The 21,651-nt window shown below is 40.3% G+C and overlaps 1 protein-coding gene across 1 annotated transcript in view; it reads left to right on the top strand.

The window, feature by feature from the left end:
* The window catches only part of LOC138620752 (collagen alpha-1(VIII) chain-like), a 97,078-nt gene that overhangs the window by 68,729 nt on the left and 6,698 nt on the right, over positions 1–21,651 (top strand). The window contains exon 2 of the mRNA XM_069698218.1: positions 13,298–13,438. The gene's annotated coding sequence lies outside the window, so the exon portion shown is untranslated. The remainder of the gene's footprint in view (positions 1–13,297; positions 13,439–21,651) is intronic.

Genomic DNA, 21,651 nt, shown 5'->3' with positions numbered 1-21,651 from the left:
ATGTTCTGTCCTTTATTCAGAAATAAAATGTGACTTTTACAACACTAAATTCACATGTGGGTGCTTATTAAGGCTTTGATGCTGTTTCCACTATAACGTCAAAATGACGGCTATAAATTAAATATTTGGTGTCATTAGAAAATGGTTCACCACAGAATTGAGCCTAATTGGTGGAAAACTCAGAGGAGGAGGTCAAAGGTTGGCCAGCTACAGAGCATAAACATTGCTGACTTAAGGTTAAATTTTGACTCGAGGACACCTCGGATGAGTGAATACTTGTCACTGACGCCTCATGACAAACTGAGTTATATTTGATATTTAATTTATGACTCCTGTTTTATCCTCGTCACGGGAAACTTACTGTAGAGCAGAAATCACAGCTCAATGCATCGTAAAAATATAGTGAATGTTTAGATTACATGAAGTTATAAGATGTTTCCGAAGCCAACTCTAATTTCTCGTGGGAGCCAGCAGACATCTCATCACACCTCATCTTTCTCCTTCACTGTCACAGTCACTCGCGCTGGTGAACGGCTGTAATTTCCCTCTGGTAATTCTTGGACGGTCGAGCAGCAATTTGGGTGTAACATTGTTAATCTTACATTAACTCTCAATCAGTTGGTCTGAGTAGAGAGGAAGAAAAACACCCCACGCTCGCTGTCCGTGAGGCTGGAGGGGAACAAAATGTGCTGACAGTTGGAATGTTTTGAGGCACCTTCTTAAGTTACAAATTAAGTCTGAACTGACAGATTTCCATCATCTGCCAGCATTTGCTTCACAAACGAACAGCCAGAGTAACTTTTATCTTAACAGCTACAGTCCTGTTTTATTTTTCCACCTTGGGTCTTGATCCTTGACATTTCCTACAGTGGGAGGCTCGTTTTCAGTCTGACTGTAATCCACAGAACCTGATGGGGGATTTCCTTTTCCCCCCCTCACAGCTTTGCATTTACACACATATCCAACTAGTGAGAGTTTTGTCTAATGGTCAGGCACGCTGACCCAGCCAAGACCAAAGTAATACAAGCGCAGGGCGGGTATGATGGATCTGTATCCTGCTATTAAGTTTAATAGTCTAATATCAATAAAATCAACTTTCCTCTCCAGCAAACTTATCGTGAGCAATGAGTTTACTCTGAGAACGACTTTAGTTTTTTCCTCTGACTTTCTCTGCTTGTGTTTGCCAAACCTGGAACCGTGAGAGAAACGAGGCATGGGAATGTTACCTCAATAACGTCAATTTCAGAAATCAGATCTTGTTTACGGACGGAGTCCAAGCAGGCTGCCAGGATCATGGCCCAAGGAATTCTGGGTCATGGATTACATACAAATTGCTCATGTCTTTCCACTTGTGGCTGGATAAACGTCCCTCTGTATTTAGGCACTTATGAAATGACCTCTCAATATTTTTCCTATTTACAAAAAATATCTATACACTATTGAGGCTACTGCCTCGTGGTGTAATGTGATACATAAAGGGAATGCATTGAAAATACTTATCAGTATTTAATGACTTATAATAGTCATGAAGCATAAGTGCCATAGAGCCATACTGTATGCTGCGTTTGGAGTTGCACAAATTATTTTTGCATGGTTGCACTTAGTGCTAGCTGCCGTCAGGGGGCAATGCAATGGATGTTAACTCCAATGCACACCAGCACCCTGAAGCTTCAGAAGTATTTTTTTACCCTCACATTTGTAAATAGTACAATTTTTAGGTATTTTACTATTTGATGTCATGTTTCAGATGAATATAGTGAGGAGAAATTGGGTTAGTGTTGCGCGTTGGGGTTGGAACAACCTTCGATTAAGTCAAGCGATGTGGCTCCACGCAATAGATGAAAGGATACATTTAAAAACAAGCAAGCTTTTTGGTGCTGCTAAAGCCAGAGTAATGTATAATTCATGCAGCAGAGGGCTAACATCTGTTAAAATATTAGTGTCAAGGGTAAAGAGTGCTGTCCAACAGAAGGCTGCCTCTTGTGTGACAGTTATTTAGTTTCAGACTCTTTGCGTGCCATGCTGAACCATCTGCTCTCCCCTGTTATGCCTCTCTGTTTAGTTTGGACACTGAGGCAAGACGGTCTCCGAACCACTGCCAAAGAAAACCCTGTATAAATGTACTACTGAGAACGAGGGCTGACACCAGAGGAGGTGAGGCTTGTGACACATGTACGAGCCGCCGAGCCAAGTCTCGCTGGGCAGGAAGACATTTGTGCATCTTAATCTTAGTGTGGAGGCAAAGTGTGAATCCTGCCACTCAGGTCCTGTGCCAGTTGCACTGCAAACTCAAACCAAGAGAGAGAGCACTTCACAGGAAGATGTGTCTCTTAAATGTGGTTTTTGAAATGCCAAAGACAACCACTGAGGAATAACAACTTTGGTTTAATCATTAGTGCGAAGAGCCGGAACCATATTTTCTCGAAATAACAGGGTTGTTTCTGAAGAACTTTGGTAAAAGGAGAAATTAGGAAATATGATTTATCTGTACAAGCTGATGTACACAAAGAGCAAAGCACTTGTTACTATAGTCAGTTGTTTTGCTTCACTGTGTGGAATCCACCAGGAAAGGAGATCGCAGGAAGGAAGGGTGTCTTGTAGGTGCTTGGAAACCAAAATGAAAAATAGAAATGCATTAGACTAAACATTTGGACAATTCTTGCAAATGCACAGGCAATTTGTGGATAGTGTCTGTGTGAGTAGAACATTCTTCAGTTTTGTTTAACACTTTTGTCCAACAAGCATCACAGTGAATCCCTGCCAGCAGCAGGGACGCTGCCCCGACCTCTAAACAAGGGTGACAAGAGAAGCTGTCCATGAGGAGCAATGAACTGCAATGGTATCGTATTAAAGGAATCTTTCACCACAGGATTATGCCATCAGTTTGAACGATCTGTCGTGAAAATGAAATTAAAATCATCATATGCCAGATTATCACAGTTTTTTCATGTTAAACTGTGTCAGAACTGCATGTCTGTGCCTGATGCAGTTACTAAAATAAATTATAGCATTATAACTCTTAACAGATATTCAGATATCCTCGATAGGCCAGACTTTTTTTTTTTTTTTTCCTTTTTGAACAGCACATGTGAAAAATGCAATAAATACCAGTAGCCCAAAAAAGGAGGTGAAATGCCTCAACACACACCTGCAGTCAATTAGTCCTCCTGCGTGCTGAATCTCATGTAACAGACTTGAGTTCACTTTAATCAGCTGAGTGTGTCCCATCAAATGTATGGATGGAAATGTCTAAATGTAAATTGTTGTATTTGTCCCACAGTTTTATTGACAGTTAATGTTTGTTAAGCTTTTAAAGACCTCTTTGGTCTGTGGTGATTGATAGTCGGAGCGTATTGCGATGCAAATATAAAGAGGAATTCCATATTTTATGGCTGTGTGTGTGTGTGTGTGTGTGTGTGTGTGTGTGTGTGTGTGTGTGTGTGTGTGTGTGTGTGTGTGTGTGTGTGTGTGTGTGTGTGTGTGTGTGTGTGTGTGTGAGACAGAGAGAGAGAGAGAGAGAGAGAAAAAGGCTTTGTGATCATTTCCTGTCAGTGGTTCCCAGCCTGGGTGTGAGGAAGAGATGACAAGATAAATGCTGTATGGATTTGTATCTTCCCCACTGGAGATTACTTCATTTTGAGGTGACAAAACAAATAGTTTGGAAACCAAAGCTGCACACAATGAACCCAGACAGGCAGACAAACGTGTTACTGTTTGGATTAAGCAGTTGTAAACCTCAACGAGCCTCTACCGGGGCTTCTCAGGCAGCAACCTCTCTCTGCATGGGACTGGCCTGAGCCAATAAAAACTTGTTCCCCTGGCACATGAAGAGAGTCCATCAAAACTGGACAAACAGGGTCCAGACAGAACCGAGCTGCCGAGGAGGCGCACACCCTCTGTGAACACTAACAGTAGCCGTCTTTGCCTTTTTGTTCTCCTTTTTTGGTCTGGCTACGTTCTTATTATCGTTCTGTCTCTGTTTTGACTCTCCCACTTTCTCCAGTCGCCTCTCTGCTCCCGGTCTTTGAAATGACACATGCATTTCAGATTTCCAGCGATGATGGCAGAATAATTTGACATCAGTAGGATGCGAGTCAAGTCTAGATAAATATCGAAACACTGAGCCCTGATGGTGTCGATAAAAGCCTTCCACATATGGGTGATTTAATGTTTCAGAATAACTGAAATTTGTGACAAAACTTGGAATGCTTACTCACGAAGGTTAAAGCTTCCTCCTGCTCCTTGCACATCACGTGTGCAACAGGAACAGTCTCTGAGCTCTTTGATCCCCCCTCATAACATTTGTACCTTTCTGTTTCTGATCTTAAGAGTAGCATCTAGTGTAAATGTATCACTTCCAATGTTAAGTAAGATTATAAGCAAAGTATGTATTTTTACAAAATAGCCCCAAAAAAATAAATTCAAGGTTATAATCCAAAAAACTACAACAGATTTCATTTAGACACGTCTCCATGCTTGTTAATAATAGGCGTCTTCGTTGGAGGCCATCACAACACTGGACACATCCACGCTCAGTGTCTCAGCCTGTGGGGTGAAAGAAGGCCAGGATCAGTTTATTCTACTCTTCAGAGGAATGCTGGGAATTGTTTGCACTGTCTGCTTTGACTTCTGCTGCTTTTGGCTGACTCAGTTTTGCTGTTTCTGGATGCACACACACAAAATACACATGCATGAAGTCAGTTTTTCTTGCCTGTCAAGAAATCTATCCATCTGCGTTTTGTGTTGCACCTTTTAAAGAGTACAGTCTCCTAATGATGGCTGAGAAGCTTTGGATAGAAGTAGAGCCGGTTTGTGTGACTGTCTCCGTATGTGTCTGTGCTTTTAAACCCGTAACAGACAGAATCTGGGATCAACGTTCGGTGCCTGACGTCTGGTGAGCGCAGAGCCTTGGTCTGGTTGGTGAGGCGTAAAAGTGAGCCTGTTTTGTAGATATTCATGCAAATATTTTGCCAAGTGCAGAAATAAAACAGGGCTTTGTGGCTTCATCTGACACACAAGCATCAAGGAATTCAGCTTTTTGCCTCAGTGGCGTGCACAAGAAACAATATCTGTTTAACATCACGCTCCTTTATTTGACAAATGTTCCTGAAAACACATGACGCTCTCATGATTCCTTTGACTGTTTCACAACATGGGGCAGAAATACCTGTGGTTTGGTGCTCTTCATACTTCTAAGTGTGTAATGTACGCTGCAAATTACCCACAGTGGAGGTGGCTGTAAATTCTCACCCACCCACTCTTGCATGGCCTGCGTGAAAAGGTGGGGGAGAAGGAATCCATCATTTATGGGGAAATTATCCCTTAATTTGTCTGGACAGCTCTGACAGTCATGTTTCATGGAAAAGAGACAAGAGTTTGGCTCCTTTTTCGAGCTATAATATTTCACACTTTCATCTCCTGAATGTCACACGGCTTCGCTGACACTGAAAAAACATGAGCTTACTTACGTTAGAAAATAAGTGCACACACCTAAACCTTCTGGCTATTAGAGTAACTGTAAGGTAGAGAAATGAATGCTTGCTTCATACTTTAAAAATGAGCGCAGCTGCCTGGGAAAATATAGAAATGATTGGCATTGCTTCCTATTTAGTACAGCAGAGTTGTTTGAAATCAAATTGAATGTTACAGCTAAAACAATACCATCCTTCTTTCTGAAGGTCACCTCAGATCGGGTACATGCATGCATCTAACAGGGGTGTTGATGCAAGAACAGGTTTATTTGAAATGGACTCAAATCAAACTGTAGTTTGTTGTGCTAAAGTCAGCAACAGTGCTACAACAAAAAGGCAAAGGACATTACATTGACAGCAGTCAGAACAGATCATATAAAAGACATACAAGCAGGGTTTAAAATATGAAAACAACATAACATAGACAGAAAATATAAGCTTAACTGAATAAAACAGTGCAAGTTATGAATCGAGACAAAAAGTTTTTCTGCCCAGATTGTGCGTTCAGCGAGGAAAAGCCTCTATAAGAAGTAGAAATATTCCTTTAACGTGTCGTTAGCCATATTAAAATCATTTGAGTGTGAGAACGGAGATTCTAACACTTGCACATTGTTCAGAGTCAATATTTATTTGGTCCCCTGGACATGAGTTCTTGTTGCAACCTAATTCCTGAATCCACACTGTACTGCTTTGCTACTGTTCCCACAGGAACTGCTGTTAAACCCGTTTTATCACTCGTTTATGTTCTGTTTGATGTCGTCTGCATCCTCTTAGTTTTGCACTGCAAAAGAAATACAGCTTCAAAGATCATAGTCACACCTTTGCAATTATATGCACTAATGATGCTCATTAACTGGCTTGCAGAGTGAGACATGCAATGATCATTAATGTATGGGAAAACATTTTCATAATTGCAGCATTCCCTGTTAACATTTAGCTTAATATTGTCTTGTTCTCCGCTGAATGAGGTTTCAACACACTTGCAGTCAGTCAGCGGGCATACAACATAATATGCAGGCATGGTAAAACATGGACTGGATCATCTATCTAATATGATCTTCACATCTTCATTGTCCTGCAAACCCTTAAATCTAATAAAGACCTTAAAGTGCCTTTTCAAATCAATAAGAATAGAATAGGAGCTTTTTTTGCAGAATAACTTAAATTTTCTATGTGTAAAATAGGAGAGCTGAAATGATTAGTTGATCAATTAAATAGCATATTAATCAGCAAAAAATAGCCTCTCCTTTGTCTTTAATGGTATTAAACTGAATATATTTGTATTTCAAATAGTTTTTTGGTCAAAACATGTTAGTGGATGTCACTTTGGGCTCGAGGGACGCATTTTTGTCTCACATTTTATTGACTAAATAGTTCATTCATTGGCACTATTCTACTAAAGCATACTGTATGCATTTCAAACTTTTATTATTAGTGGTTGTAAAAGGGCCATTTGGAATGTTTAGCATATTTCCAGACATCTCTAAATCCCCCATGAGTGATACTGAAAAATGTTCCTTTATTTGCATGGAAATGTCCCGACACACTGAGCTCGAGCAGCAAAAGTATATTTCCAAACCCAATGGGCCCAGACTTTGGCCAGACACAGAACCAGATGAACAGACGGTGACTCAGCAGCTTTTCAAGCTGTAAGTGAGCTTTTTTTTTTTTTTTTGAGTCCATTTAAACCTTATTAATTTACTTCCCACCATCAAACTGTGGGAGTTTCCAGTCCACACATACCTGGACCCTGCTCCAAGGGCAGCAGAGAAATGAGATGCAAACCAAGCGTTTGGCTCAAACTTACGGGCCAATAAATAAAACATTTGATCAGGAGTCTCTCTTAAAACTGTGGTATTCTCTCGTATATGCATGCAGTAATCTCGACGGGCAGAGATTACCCTCGTGTTCAAGGCCGATGAAGTGTGCTCAAAGTCAGATGACAACATAGTTCACAGCAGTTGGATGAAAGTGGGGAAAGTACCAGTGCTTTTAATCATATTACTGTCTTGTCCGGTCAGTTTATTTATAAAGGGTTTTTGGCAGGCAGATATGTTCAGGTTTGTGTGTGTGTGTGGGTGGGTGGGTGGGTGGGTGTGTGTGTGTGTGTGTGTGTGTGTGTGTGTGGGTGGGTGTGTGGGTGGGTGTGTGTGTGTGTGTGTGTGTGGAAGTACAGTACGAACATCACAGCAGCCAGGCAATGTGTAGGAGTCTATGACTGACAGACTGCAGAAAAGCAGACTAAGTAAACAGTTATGGATCATATTTGGCGTTTTCGTCAATGAAATTAGTCTAATGCTGTTGTAGGTAACCGTTACATTCCTGACCAGAAGAACAGGAACAGAAGAACTGCACACAATAGCTCTATTGATGGAGACTTTTTCAGCCTGAAAAAACACTGTTTTAGTGCCTGTGTGGTTAATGAGGAGCTTTTTCAGGTCTGAGAAAATAACCCTGATGATGTCATCAGAGTTATCGTAACTCGGCTTTGGAGACTTTTTAACAGAACGTTTTTGTTATGAACTGTTTGGTTTGAGAATTTTCAGTGAGTTGTAGAAATTGGATGCTGACATGAAGTGAGTAAAGACGTGAACAGCTATTGCAGATGTAGTTCGAAATCTTACATCTATGATGTGTTCTTCATACATTTCCACCAATAAGGGGAAAACTATAGATTACATGAGATCAGCGGGAGATAATCAGAGGCAAGAAACCATCACTGAGGCAAACCAATTAATCAATAAGGGGGTTAATCCACTAACAGTCATATTAATTGTTTTTTAATCCTTAATGCAATGCAGCTTGAAGATAATGCACTTTACGTTTTTAAGTAAACTCACCATCACAGACACAATTATGCATAGTTTTATTTTGCATTGATTTAAAGTGGGGAAAAAAAAATCCTCCGTCTGTGTAGGATAATGCCGGTCGAGGGAAACAGGGCGTACTAATGCAAGTTAACAACACATCTGGAATCATGTTATCTACCAGCAACGCACCAGTATGTAAAATGACACTGCAATGCTCCCTGATCGAAAGCTAATCCAATCGCTTACTTGAGCCAGATACGTGACGTAAAATCATTCATTATTCAGGGTCTGCTAAACCTTGACGATTGCAATCGTGCTTTTGGGAAAACATTCAAACAGGAAAGGATCTCCAGGATACCTGCCATCCACACTGTCATCCATACACATTCCCTGTGTTGACATATTAACAGCATACAGACAAAGCAAGAAAGGAGGCTTATAGCACAGAGTGGAGGTGCTTTCTTTCCGTACAATCGCCCTGTTTCTGTCTTCACTGCAGACTTAATGACCACAGGAAATGTGGGTAAAGGCGGTTAGCAGCTAACGACCCTTTTCCTGTGATATCACGTGGAAGTGACGTGCTTTGGTTTGCTCTGTAATTGGCCTGACTTCACCGAAGGCAAACTGAACAGTGACAAAATGAATAAACTATATTCTCCTGCTTCTCCAACCGGGTACAATGTTTTCACAAGCTGGCCCACGTAGCATGCCAGAGTGAAAGGCCCGCTCACTGCGACATGTTTATGATGATAATTGTCCTTCTGAGCAATTTACATTTTTTAAAAGCACATGTCTGCTGTTTGTGGGGGCTCTTTCTTTTCTTAAAAACCTTGCCAAGCACTATTTTACATTAAAGCGTCCATGTTGTACATTATATTTAGTGAGCAAATTTATTTCAGAAAAACAGAGTCCATTCTGCTTTAAAAAAAAAAAAAAAAAGGTCCAAAACTGTGTTTTAGGATTGGAAAAACTTTGCATTCAGCCTCTTTCATGTCTAATAGTTCAGTATCTGCTCTGTGGATATTTATTCCCCTGCTGTAATTCAAACAAAGTCAGGCCAGAAACACTGTGGTGATGAACAGTTTTCCACCAGTGATCGATCTGTCTGCATAAAGCTGTAAACAGTTCTACATCAGAATATTATGTCAGAAACTTCAAATCCAGGAATTTACTTTAAATATTACAAGCACATGTCATTTTGCCACTACTAATCAAAAACAGATTTCTTGGAAGTGACATTTGAAGTCAAAAGAAAAAGGATGTAATTTGGAACAAGTGTGCCTCTTTTTTTTAATGCTTCATCTTCTTGTACTTCTTCCTTTTGCGAGTTGCAACTCTCTCTGTGGCTCAGTCGATGTGATGTATCTTCCGGGTAGCATGCTGGCCTGTCGACTGTAAAATACGACCGGATGTAGTAGAACATCCTGGTACTTTTGGCATTCTATATTTAATATATTATGAGTTGGGAGATACTGAATCTTTTTTTTGGCATGCTAAGTAGTATGGTAGTATGGATTTTTGAATGCACAGATAGTTTTACCTTAACTCATGACTACTTTAATTGTGACATATCACAGCAGGAAAAGCTCATAATCACACAGGCATGGCCGAGAGAGAACAAAACTGTTGTTAATGTTATTGGTTACACCTGTGTTTACACCTGAGCTTTGAGTGCAAATCAGTAAGACGGGAGCCAGAAAGGCCCATGAAGCTGATATTACCAAGGTAAACAGTTCTTTTGTGTTGTTGCAGTTGTATTTAATGCTTCACTCGTCCCTTCATTTTCAAAGTAGAAGCTATATTTAGTCAGCACAAGTTTGCCATTGGAGTAAAGGTTTGGAATTTGAAGCTATTTCTCCAAACGGAAACTGAAATATCTTAACATCTATTGGACTGTTGCTCATTAAATTGTACACAGGCATTCCTCGTCCCCAGAATTTCATCCTCCCAATGACTTTTGTGGTCCCCTAAATGTTCTTGTAATGCCTCCAGCAGTATGTTTTTACTTATCCAGTTAATTGGTAAAATTATATGTTTGGTGCTAAATTAGATGAATTCATTTACCAGCTCAAAAGTGAGAGGTCTAAAAAATGTTCTTTAAAACCCTGTGCCAGATCTGGTGCCGCTCACTCAGCAGGCTGGCTTTAATGAAGGGATGAAGACAATCTGTCGTCTCCAGAACCTTTTGTATGCGGTTGCTCGCTCCCCTCGCAGTCCCTCTGCCAAAAACTTCCAAACCATCCACCCAAAGATGGAGAGGAACATTCGCGTTGCAGCCCCGACTCAAAGCAGGCTCTGAGACGACCGGATTAACAGCCAGACAGAAAAATCCAGAGGTGGTCATGAGAGAGCAAACAGCTCGTCACCGCAGTTAGTAAGTGGTTCCAGCAGGAATCAGTGGGTTTGCTTGTTTCACTGTGAGGAAGTTTTGCAGACAGTGTTGACTGATGTATAACCTTTACTTTGTGCACTATATGTTGTGATTGGGAATGTATACACAGCTCTGCCTCATCACATTAGGACCATTGGCCTTCTTGCCTCACAGCTGGATCTAGTATTTAGTTTGCTGCGTTTCATGTAATGACATCATGTAAGTAAAGTCAGGAGCTGCATCTGTTGACGACGAAAATCTGGTATGAGACAAAATCTTCAGATTGCACTGAACAAAAAGATCCTGTGTGAGAGACAGGATCTCTGTTAGCTATTTACAAATTAGTGCATGTACATGTGAACACACATCAAACCTGGGAGACTCAGAGGAAGCCTACTGTTGAGATTTGTTTTGCTTTTCTCAGATCTTTGTAATTTACAGACAAAGGTTAAAATGATTTTGCCACAAAGCTGCTCTAAAGAGTGCCATGACTGTATTCATGTTGCCTTTAAATAATCATGTCAGAGAGGTGCCAGGAAAAGAAATCTCTCTGCAGCCTTCACTTCATTTCTGAGTTCTGTTGGTTTTAGAGCTCATTATATTTACATTTTTTTGCCAAATGAGAGACAAAATCCACGCCCACCAGCAAATTGTATTCACGGTGATGGGATTGATCACGTTTAAGTCAATCATATGGAAGTCGTTTCATAGCTGTTGCAACATTAGGAAAAACCTGGAGCCGCTTCACTGGATATGCTTCTGGTCTTGAGAGTGATGCCCGTTTAATAGTGCCAATTTATTAAGACAAAAACATGTGAATGAATGTGAATGTGCTGGATGAGTCTCAGTCATTAATCCCACTTTCAACTTTATCCTACTTTACACATTGCAAGGAATCCAGACTAGATGCAAAACACAAACTAAATTAATATGCTATTGTAACAGCTCCACTTCTTGGTGTTACTCATGACTACGAGCTGCCAGCCCAACATGAAAGGAAGCTGATTGAGAAACAGGAAACGGGGAGTAATAGGAGTCACTGCCGAGGTTCTAAGAGCTTTTGCTGCAGCTACTTGGCCTTGAGATCTAAGTGACAGCCTAATAACTACATGGACAGGAATTCTGCATGCAGACAGGTATGAGGTCAGTATTTCCATGCAGCTGACTGCTTCTTGTTCTCATTGGTGCACGCTGGGAAAACAGATTTCTGCTCTCCAGACTTCATTTGAAAGTGATGACTGCAAGATGAATAATGAGTACTGAAGAATAGTTCCATCTATTATAATCTTATTTTAAAGTAGTAACAGAAATAAGTGTGTGACTCTTTTCTTTTCTACATGAACTGAACAGTGAGTGAAGTCATGACTATTTGCATTGCAAATGACTTTAACAAGCACAAATTTGCACTGAGATTCAGCACGAAGAAGCTGACAGCAAGTGAGTCGTGGGGGAAACCAAAATGTTTTCTTTATAAGCAACTCCTGCATGACAACACGTTAAGGAACTAAAATAGCAACACAAACAAAAGCACAAAGAATAATTCCTCAAATGTGAACCAGCTGTTCAGTGTGCGTGTTTTCCCCTCTGCCTCTGCTGGTTACTTTAACACAGTGAAGAATTTGGAAAAAAAAGCTAAATATTTCTACTTGTTGCACCAAAAGCTCTGTGAGGGAGAGCAGAGCTGAGCAGCCTGAACTCGGCTCCCCTCATTTACTGCATCTTGATGTTCTTCAGCTTCAGAAAATGTCCTTCCATGGCACAAACATCCATCTTAGTGATGGATTTCAGAGCCGTGTAGAGTCTTACATTTCATATACTGTGAAACATCTTACTGACTAGGAGGTTTTTTTGGGATTGTTGTCTTTTTTTTTTAGCCTTGATCGCTGCCTGGCTCTCAGGCTGCTAGTGGTTATTTCTCCTTTGGTGTAGACTGAAACAACTCAACAACCGTTGGACGGATTGTCATTCAATTGGGTACAAACATTCATTGTCCCCAGAGGATGAGTCCCAATGAATTTGTCTGACTTTTCCTCTTGTGAACATTTGCTGTTTTGAGGGGTATCGACATGTGCCACCAGTTGCTGGCAGAATAAACCAACATGGTGAACATAGCTGCAGACTTTTGTACTTGTGGAGAGATCTGTGTGTTTATCGGCTTTTTTATGCTCAAAAAAGGGTACAAAAAAAAACATGAGGAGAGAACAGTTCTGATAGTATGTGGCTACATTCTCTCATTGCTTTAAATCCTTAGAAAAATGAAAATTTTAACAATTTGAACTGCTTCCAAATGGACCTTGTGGTGAGATTGTTTTGTCAACTACTGTGTGTGTACTGTGGTTGCCACAAAACCCTCCCCCCTCAGCTCCAGCTTGACCTCAGCCAGCGCTGGCTAACCAAAGTAAGACCCTGCCCTTAAATCTTCCTGCATGCAAAGAATGTGCTGAGAGGTCCAAGACAAATGAGAATCTTCCTCCTTGTGATATATAGTTGTGCAGCTGATTGGGCTTCCTGTTTCCCCTCACTTTGTTTCAGTGTATAATAACCTCTAATGTTGCAAACATGCAGTTCCAGTCGTGGTTTCTCTCTCACACAGATCCTGTTTTCCGTCTCTCACATGCTCAGATCCAGTGCTTCTCTTCTCTCAGCTCGTGCAGCTCCACCCACCTGTAAATAAAAGCCAAACCCTCAACCAAGGCTGCTGTTCAGCGTCTGTCCCAAACTCCTCAAAGCTCTGTGATAAGTCCACCCTGCAGCAGCAGCAGCAGCAGCAGCACACACACACAAAGGTAAGTGATGCATCGCCTATGACATAGCAGGATTTGATGACGTTTTTGGCTGGCGTGGCTGGACTTTTATGTAACTGTTGCATTAAGTGAGCACTTTTGAACTCTGTAGGCATGATACAACTTATCGTTACGTGTTCATGTGTGTGGTTTTGTATGGTTTGCTGATTGCTGTGCAGAGATTGGCTCATTTGCCTTTTTTTCTCGGTTGTTTTTTTTTAAAAAAAGTAACTTTGGGATGATTCAAAGAAACATGAGAACAGAGAAGCAAAGCAAATGTTTCATAAGACATCCTGCTTCACTGAGCTCACTGCTGTGAAGCCTCTGCTGACAGAAGTCTCTGCAGATAATATCTGGCAGTTGTCCAAATGTGGAGAGAAAAATAGGAAAATCCAAAAGAGACACCTGGGAAGAATATCTTCTTTATGCTTGTTAAAATAAAGGATTGACAGGATTTAGCATCAGCTAATGGAATGTCTTGACACTTTAGAAATGTTAGTTTCACAAAAGGAAAAACGTTCTTCATCCACTGTTTGAGAATGAAACAGATGAAGTGTCGTTTTTAGTCTCCCGCATAAATAAGAGAAAACAGGATGAAGAGGCTTTCAGGCAGAAAAGTGTCAAAAGAAGAGTTAGAGATGGAAATAATCTTCAGTACTGAATTTAATAAAAGCTCTGATCATGTGATGATACAACATGACCAACTTCTGTTGTGACCAGAAGCCCCAAAGCGGTCTGTCTTTTCACCTCTTTATCCTCTCAGCATAGCTTGATCACAGAATATCTGAGTGTACACCTGCCAGGAAACAGTTAAAGATCCATGCTTCACACAGACATGGATGAATATTAAACACCTCTCAGACCAAGTTGTTGGTTTCTTCAGAAGTCTTTTCAGCTGCAAAAGAATCTTGCAAATGCATGAAGGCAGATCTGTTTTGGTGCCAGCAGAAGAACGTGCTTCCAGCTAATGAGCTTCACAGGCCTGCCTGATGACCTGTGGTGATAAGCTGTTTTAATAAAGTAATAAACTAGACATGGATAAGAGAAAGTTCCGCTTTTTATGAAGCAAAGAGAAAATAAGATTTTGTGAATACTTGCACAGCTGTTTTTAACTCTCACCTAATTAACTGCAGTGGAAAGAAGTCCAAAGAGAGAAAAAAACTCTCAATTAGGGGAGTAAAATGGAGCTCACATGGTCGGGGTTACAGATATGTTTTTTATTACCATAACATTCATAGTGAAGTCCTCGGAGCACTGGAAAACATGCTGTTGTGGATTTAGTGATTAGCAGCAGCATCCTGGATAACCCTGTTATGCAGATGTGAGGAGGTCAAGAGAGATTAAATCCAGAGAAGATTATAAACTATGTATCTACCTACAGAACTTCCCAAGATGCATGCATATGTGTTTGTTTTTTTAGGGCTGCGTGCTTTTCATAAAACAGCAAAAGGAGGAAATTTTTGAGGAAACTCGGCTTCATCCCCAAATCAGTTTGAAATTACCTAAAAAGTTTTGGATAAGAGATTGAATCTCTGTGAAGCAGGTCCTTATAAATATGCTCATTGCAGTACAGTTGTGGTTTTCTGGGGTTTTTCTGGGTTATATGTGCATGTTTCGTCCCAAGGCCTGGGGGTAGCTGGATCTTCTCATGTGAACTCTGAGTTTTGGCCCCAGATGAGCCTCACTACTCCAAGTTCTTACAAAATGTTGCTATGCAGTGAAAGAACATGTTCTTCAAAACCATCCGCTTTGACTGCATCTACTGTGGATTTAAAATAACTGATCGTGATCACCATAACCTCTCCAAGTTGAGGAAGAAATTAGAGCAGATTGCAGAATATATTTGCAAATCTTGGTTAGTTTCTTCAACAGTATGTGATTATTGTACCTTAAAACATTCATTTTTAAGAATGTCGCCAAACTTAGATGAGACACTCTATTAACATTGTAAATCTGAAGCACAAAGACTGAAAACAGTGGAAGACAGCTGTCCGCTCTCTGTCTAAAGATGACACATCCAACAATGTGACAAAAAGAGCTTCCGTGACGCTGAAACATGAACCTTTGGACAGAAGCAGGCTCGATGCTTCCCCCTGTTTTCAGTCTGTGTGCTAAGCTTAACGGCTGCTTTTGCAAAGATTCATATTCACTGTATAGACCTAAGAGTGGTCTCAATCTTTCCATTTAACCCTTGGTAAGATATCAAAGGATTTCCCAAAATAGTGAAGTATTCCTTGAACAATTTACTTCAGTCAACAGTCTAATCGTGATGCAGCGAGTAAATAAAGCCTTTTATTAGTTCATTTTTTGAGCTAAGGTTGCACATATTCCTTTGTTTCAGGGCTTCCCCTGAGAGCTTATGTTTAGAGTTTTATGAATGCAGGAGGCTCTTTGAAAGTTTGCTGTGCTTGAAATTTGTTGTTGTTGAAACTTGAGCATCTTTAGGAGCAGCAGGGGCTGCACAAGCAAACCTATTTCCAAGACGCAAGGTTGAGGCTTCTGTGAGGAAGGCTGTGACTTTACATATTTGTCACTCTGTTAATGTCTCTTAACAGCCTTTTCTATCTCAGTCTCCGATTCCTTCGCAGTTCTCACTTACCGAACAGGAAGTGTTTATGTACCTCGGAGGGAATGTGTCTTTTGATCCCGCAGCTGCAGACTCTGTGATTTGAAGCCATGTGTCCAAATTCCTGCTACCGTGCAGACTGCTGCAGCCTCAGAGAGTCTCAAAATATTAAATCACTATCATTTTGTGTCAAATTTGCTTTTGTAATCAAAAACAAGAAAACTTTTCTGCAAGCGATCAATCTGTCAGGTTAGCAGGCGTTGATACGTTTCTCTCTTTGGCGGTAGCTTAGTTTCAAAAGACCACTCTATAATTACAGCTTTAAATTTGGCAGATTTATTGCAAAGTATCTCTTATCTAAGCTCCTAAGTAGACGGAGTTGTACTTATTATTATGCCTCGTAAATACTCCACTGCAAAAAACATCTGGACAGTAGGGAGAGGGAGGATCATATTTTTTCTCTGACTGGCATATTTTATGGTGAGACTGTGTAACACATTAAGCTTCTCGAGACTGTCGTCATATCACATTACCGTCACCAGTCAGGCGATGTAGGCATGTTGTAGCAAGCCGTAAATGATCTGAGGGCCACTTTATGATCTGAATAAAATTATATGCGTGTAAGAAAGTAGAAAAGTTTGCAAATGCAGACAACTGAAACCCAGTGACTCGTTGAGGTCTGTCCATTACGTAGAGTTAGAAAATCCTCTGAGAAAACTATCATCAAAGTGAAATTGTTAGCAATAAACTCAAAGAGATTCTCTCACAAAGCAACGTCACCAGGCAGTCATTTTTAGATATGAGCCCCCTCCCAGCCTCTGATCTATACCAATTACTACTCCTCTGGAAGGCTTCAGGTCCACCTGTACAATATTTTCAATGCTCTGTGAATTTAAATAGCAACATCATTCATCTTACAATGATGGAAATCTCCTGCAGGTTTTTAGGACAATTTGGGATGAAACTTTTCAGGCATTTTTGTGTCTTCATGAAACTCGTTGGCAGAGGTGGAAGGAATATCTCGATCACTGGTAGAATCACTAATACAAAAATCTAAAAACACTCAATTACAAATACCAGTTCTTAATTTAGTATCCTACAAAAGTAAAGTGAGCAAAATGCATAAGCAAATATGTATTTAAAGTCTTACAGTAAAAATAACCATTCTTTAAAGCTTTTATTGTGAAATATTGAATAATTTTACCTCTTTGGACCTCCGCAAATTATTTACATGACACTATCTTTGAGGTTTAGTGGGGAAATCAGTTTCCATCCACCTATTTTTATGTGCATTTTGAATTTGCATACAAAAAATGATTACATATGGAGAGGAAAACTGACTTAAAACATCTGGAAAGGGACAAAGGGCCCCAAATAAAACAAGTTAGCAAGGGGTCAGAGATCTGCAAAGGCTTTCATCTTTAACACACTTCATTATATTCTGCTAATTTATCACGTGTATTTTTTATTCAAAATCTTAATCTGACAAGTAACTAGAAGACTATCAGCTAAATATAGAGGCGTAAGAAGTGTGCGCTGTTCTTTCCTGATAAATACAAAGCACACAAACTATATTTATGCAGCTGCAAACTGCAGAATTCCCCACTGGAGTTTGTGGTTTTACCGCACAGTTCAAGTGATCAGATCTGGTTATTGACCAAACATTGTTATTGCCTATACAAATATTAATTCACTTGTGAAGTGTCCACTTGAGAGCCAGTGCAAATATGTGTGAGCAAAAATGTGGCAAAACCGCATGAAGTTCAGGCAAAACCTTGGATATATCCGACGCCCAAACTAAAAGCTTGGAAAAGCCTCACAAGTGTTTCCTTCCCGCTGTGCAGCACTGTGGAAGATGTGAAATAAGCTCTCTTCACCATAAATACTTTTCAGATTCAGAAATGCATTCTTCCCATCGTCGCTTCACATTGATGTTTTTTTTTCCTCGAAACATTTGAGCAGCCTCGGTAAAATCCAAACCTGAAGTGCCTCTTAGTTCTGAGTTGCCATTAAGTGCTGTCCGCTGACATCAGATACTCTGTTTTGACAGAACTCAAAAGCTAATAGGAAAATAATTCTCGTCCCGGTCCGATCTTTGCCCGAGATGAAAATGTGTGGCCAGACATTCGGTGACTTGTGGTTCCCAGAACTGTTGGGGAAGGAGAGTCTCTCAATGAGATGGGTGAAGAGGTCGGACAGTGTGTGAATGAGAGGAAAGTAATTATGTGCATGTACTGTATTTGTGTGTCAAAGGTCAGTGGAGCAGTCAGTAATTTTAAACACATCTGGGTGCTACTTCCCTTTCGTGGTCACTTCAGTTTAAAATGTATTACCACCTCAAACTGGGTCTTTTCAATCCACCTAGATGTCAGCTAAACCCTCGCCTGCCTCATCAGAACTGAGGCTGTAGACGCCTCCGAAAGCGACTGCGACCCTCGCTCTGCAAAGAGATCGAGTCGGTGTGAAGGAATGCTGAAAAAGAGCAAAGTAGAATGGAGAGGAATTAGAGAGGGTGGAGCAGACCAGCATGTTTTACTTCATTTTTTTGACAGAATTTGAGAGAAACTAAATGTTTTTCCTTCCCAGAAAGATAGGCAGGAACAGGGAGAAAAAAAAAAAGTAAAAGTTGCATGATGAATGAGACGGGATAAATCACCTGCTCGGAGCCGGAGAGGGCAGCGAATGAAGAAAAGAAAAACAGCATCAGGTCCAGAATGTACTCAAAATATTACTTGTGGTTTGTGAGAATAATACAGTGAGAGACTGTTGTTGCTCTGCAGGCTGCAGATGGAAAATGGAAGGTGCAATGTGCAGTATTAATTACACAAAAAACTCAAATAAATCTGATCACACAGAAGTGTTTAAATCAATCAGCACAGCCGTTGTCAGGATAACTGAAGCACATTTAGCGCTCCACCGAGTCTGTGGAAAATACCAGTAAACAAAACAGACTGATAAAAGTGTTCATGTGTTGAAAAATTTAACTCAGAAATGGAGTTTGGCGCACTCTACTGGACTACCTGCCTCACTGCGGCTCTGTTCACCTTTGAAAAACTAGACCCAAAGAATTGTTCCACTTTTTGTTGGAAATAATTATTAAAACTAGTAACAATTAATTTTCTGTGCATGAATATAGTTTGAGCTTTAGATACATAGAGTGTTTTTGTCTTTGATTATCTCTTGTACACCAGCAACTCCGAGGGGGAGGTGGAGTGTTTTTCTTATAAAGGTCAGGTAATACATGGCATCAGCTCACACACATTCATGCAAATAGTCACACATACACTGGCACACAGTTGCATTCCTCAGATGTAGTCTTGGCACTCGTGCTGCTGTCAGCTGATTGTTGCATTCCTCTCAGTGTGTGTGTGTGTGTGTGTGTGTGTGTGTGTGTGTGTGTGTGTGTGTGTGTGTGTGTGTGTGTGTGTGTGTGTGTGTGTGTGTGTGTGTGTGTGTGTGTGTGTGTGTGTGTGTGTGTGTGTGTGTGAGAGAGAAGTTCCGTATATTTTACATATTTTAAAAGTAATGCTTTTCACAATGGTAAAATGGCAAATTTTTTGCATCCGAAACGCAAGTTAATGGAATTTTCTTTTTTTTCTTCATTTCCTGCAACTGCGTTTGCTTCCCACTCTCATTGGAGAAGAAGAACCCCCTGCGATCTGTTTAAAACACAAAAGCCAAGCCCGACCACAAGCAATTAAGACCGGCACCCGTATCTGTAAGCAATGACATGCCTCCGTTCCTCATCGTTTGTTTATCGAGCGGCAGAGTCCCCCCATCTGGAACGATTCAGGAGAGAAATCGCAGAGGAGAAATGGAAATTTGATTATTTTCAAAGCCAAGCTGGAGGTGATAAAAAACTTGTGGCTCATCACCAAGTGGAGCCGGCTGTGGTTGCAAGTGTTGGCAAAGAGGTTCAGAGGAACCAGCATCCATTCAGGGCCAAGCAGTCTTTGTTTCATGGGATTGTCATCAAGCGAGGGGTGCAGAGGTGTCTGAAGAGTTTTCATCAAAGCTGAGTCAATGCACAAGATGACAGACTAAAAGAATAAGAGGGATTATGTACCTGGTCTTTGTTGTTGAGACGTAAGGAGGAGCTTTTTAGTGCCGTGTCACCCGAAAGACACATATACAGTCATTTATTTTGTATAACATGGATAATGAAAGGATGACTTTGCACTGTAATCTCTGTAAAGTCCATTGAAAACAAGCCGTTAACGAGGAGTTAGTCATGTGTGATCCGATGTATTTTAATGCACCATGTGTCATAAATCCGTTACTGATGCAGCTTGTCCGGTAAATGGAAAAGGAAGCGTTTTTGTCTGCTTTGTCTCTGCAAGCCATGAAGATTGGTGTATTCTTGGTGGTCGGAGGGAACATGTGTTTCAAAGCACCAGTTTGTCCTCTTTGTTTTTGCTGACTTATTATTTTGTGGAGGTCACCCTGTTTCCTGCCAAACATGTGTTTCTTTTTTTCTTGTGCTTTGAACGATTCCTAGAGGTTTGGACTTCGGTTTAACATCCCGATGTGTGAAGTCATGTTCAATCTAGAAGATCAATACTTGAGGATCAATCTCTTATATGAAAAAGATGTTTCACAATTGATTCGACCCAGCTCTGGGATTTGGGGAAACATGAAAATCAAATTGTAGAGTCTGGTCTTATTAGCATGTGATGTGAAAACACCGAGATGTCTGAATTTTAGTCAGCTGACAGGCTGTTTTTAATTTCAGCTTTCTGTGTGTAACTTGACCTTTTCTTTACAAAACATCCATTCGAAATGTATCTAATTTATTTTTTAACTTATTGTCCTTTTGCTGACACCTCCAACATCTGTTGCCCTTTTTTTACTGTGGCAGTGCCACTCCAGTCACATGGTTAGCACTTGACATTAGATTCATTTGACCATCTAGTGCTTTATTTATGCTATTTACATAATAGTCTGGTTTATTTTCAGCTGTAGTAAAACATGTTAAACCTGAGCAACATTTCCATTCATCTCAAAGTTTTGTCCACTTAGTAAAACACAAGTACTTAAAGATTACAATTTCAATAATCCGGAATAGACAGTGCAGGTTTTTAGACAAGCTTCTTTATCCTTGGCTACTTTATGAGCAACCTTTAATCATTTGTATTTTTTTCAAAATTGTGACAAAGTTTCAAAGTGCTTCACACAAAGCAGGCGTTTGATTTTATACAACAGATGAAAAACTAAATTGTGTTTAACGTCTAATAAAAGTCGTTTTTTTGTTTGTTTGTTTTAAATGATTTTTAGATATTACAGACTTAGCCACTGAAGACTATAGTTCCTCAAACTATTTCTAGGCTTGTATAAGAAACAAGGCCACAGAGAACTTTAAATGTAATATAAAGAAAATGTGTTAGAATCAATTGTAAAATTTACCGGGAGCCCCGGTACGAGGCTGAAAGAGGCATTAATGTGATCACTGCGGTTACAGCCTGGCAGCTGAGTTCTGTCGTCTGCACTCCATCAGTGGAGTCTGGCATGATGTGTGGAGACTGCTGCAATAATCAAAGCTTTAGGAGATAATGGCACTTAAATTGAAGCGTTTCTAAGAGGATAAAACCATGATTGAATGGTATGCTGCACAATTAACGTCTGCATTACCACATTATAAGAACTGTGTCTG

This window comes from Brachyistius frenatus, unplaced genomic scaffold (genome assembly GCF_029030835.1).
Source record: "Brachyistius frenatus isolate BFR_SWC_R1_liver_20210118 unplaced genomic scaffold, ASM2903083v1 Contig_26, whole genome shotgun sequence".
NCBI lineage: Eukaryota > Metazoa > Chordata > Actinopteri > Embiotocidae > Brachyistius > Brachyistius frenatus.
This window is presented reverse-complemented; position numbering and strand designations above follow the sequence as displayed.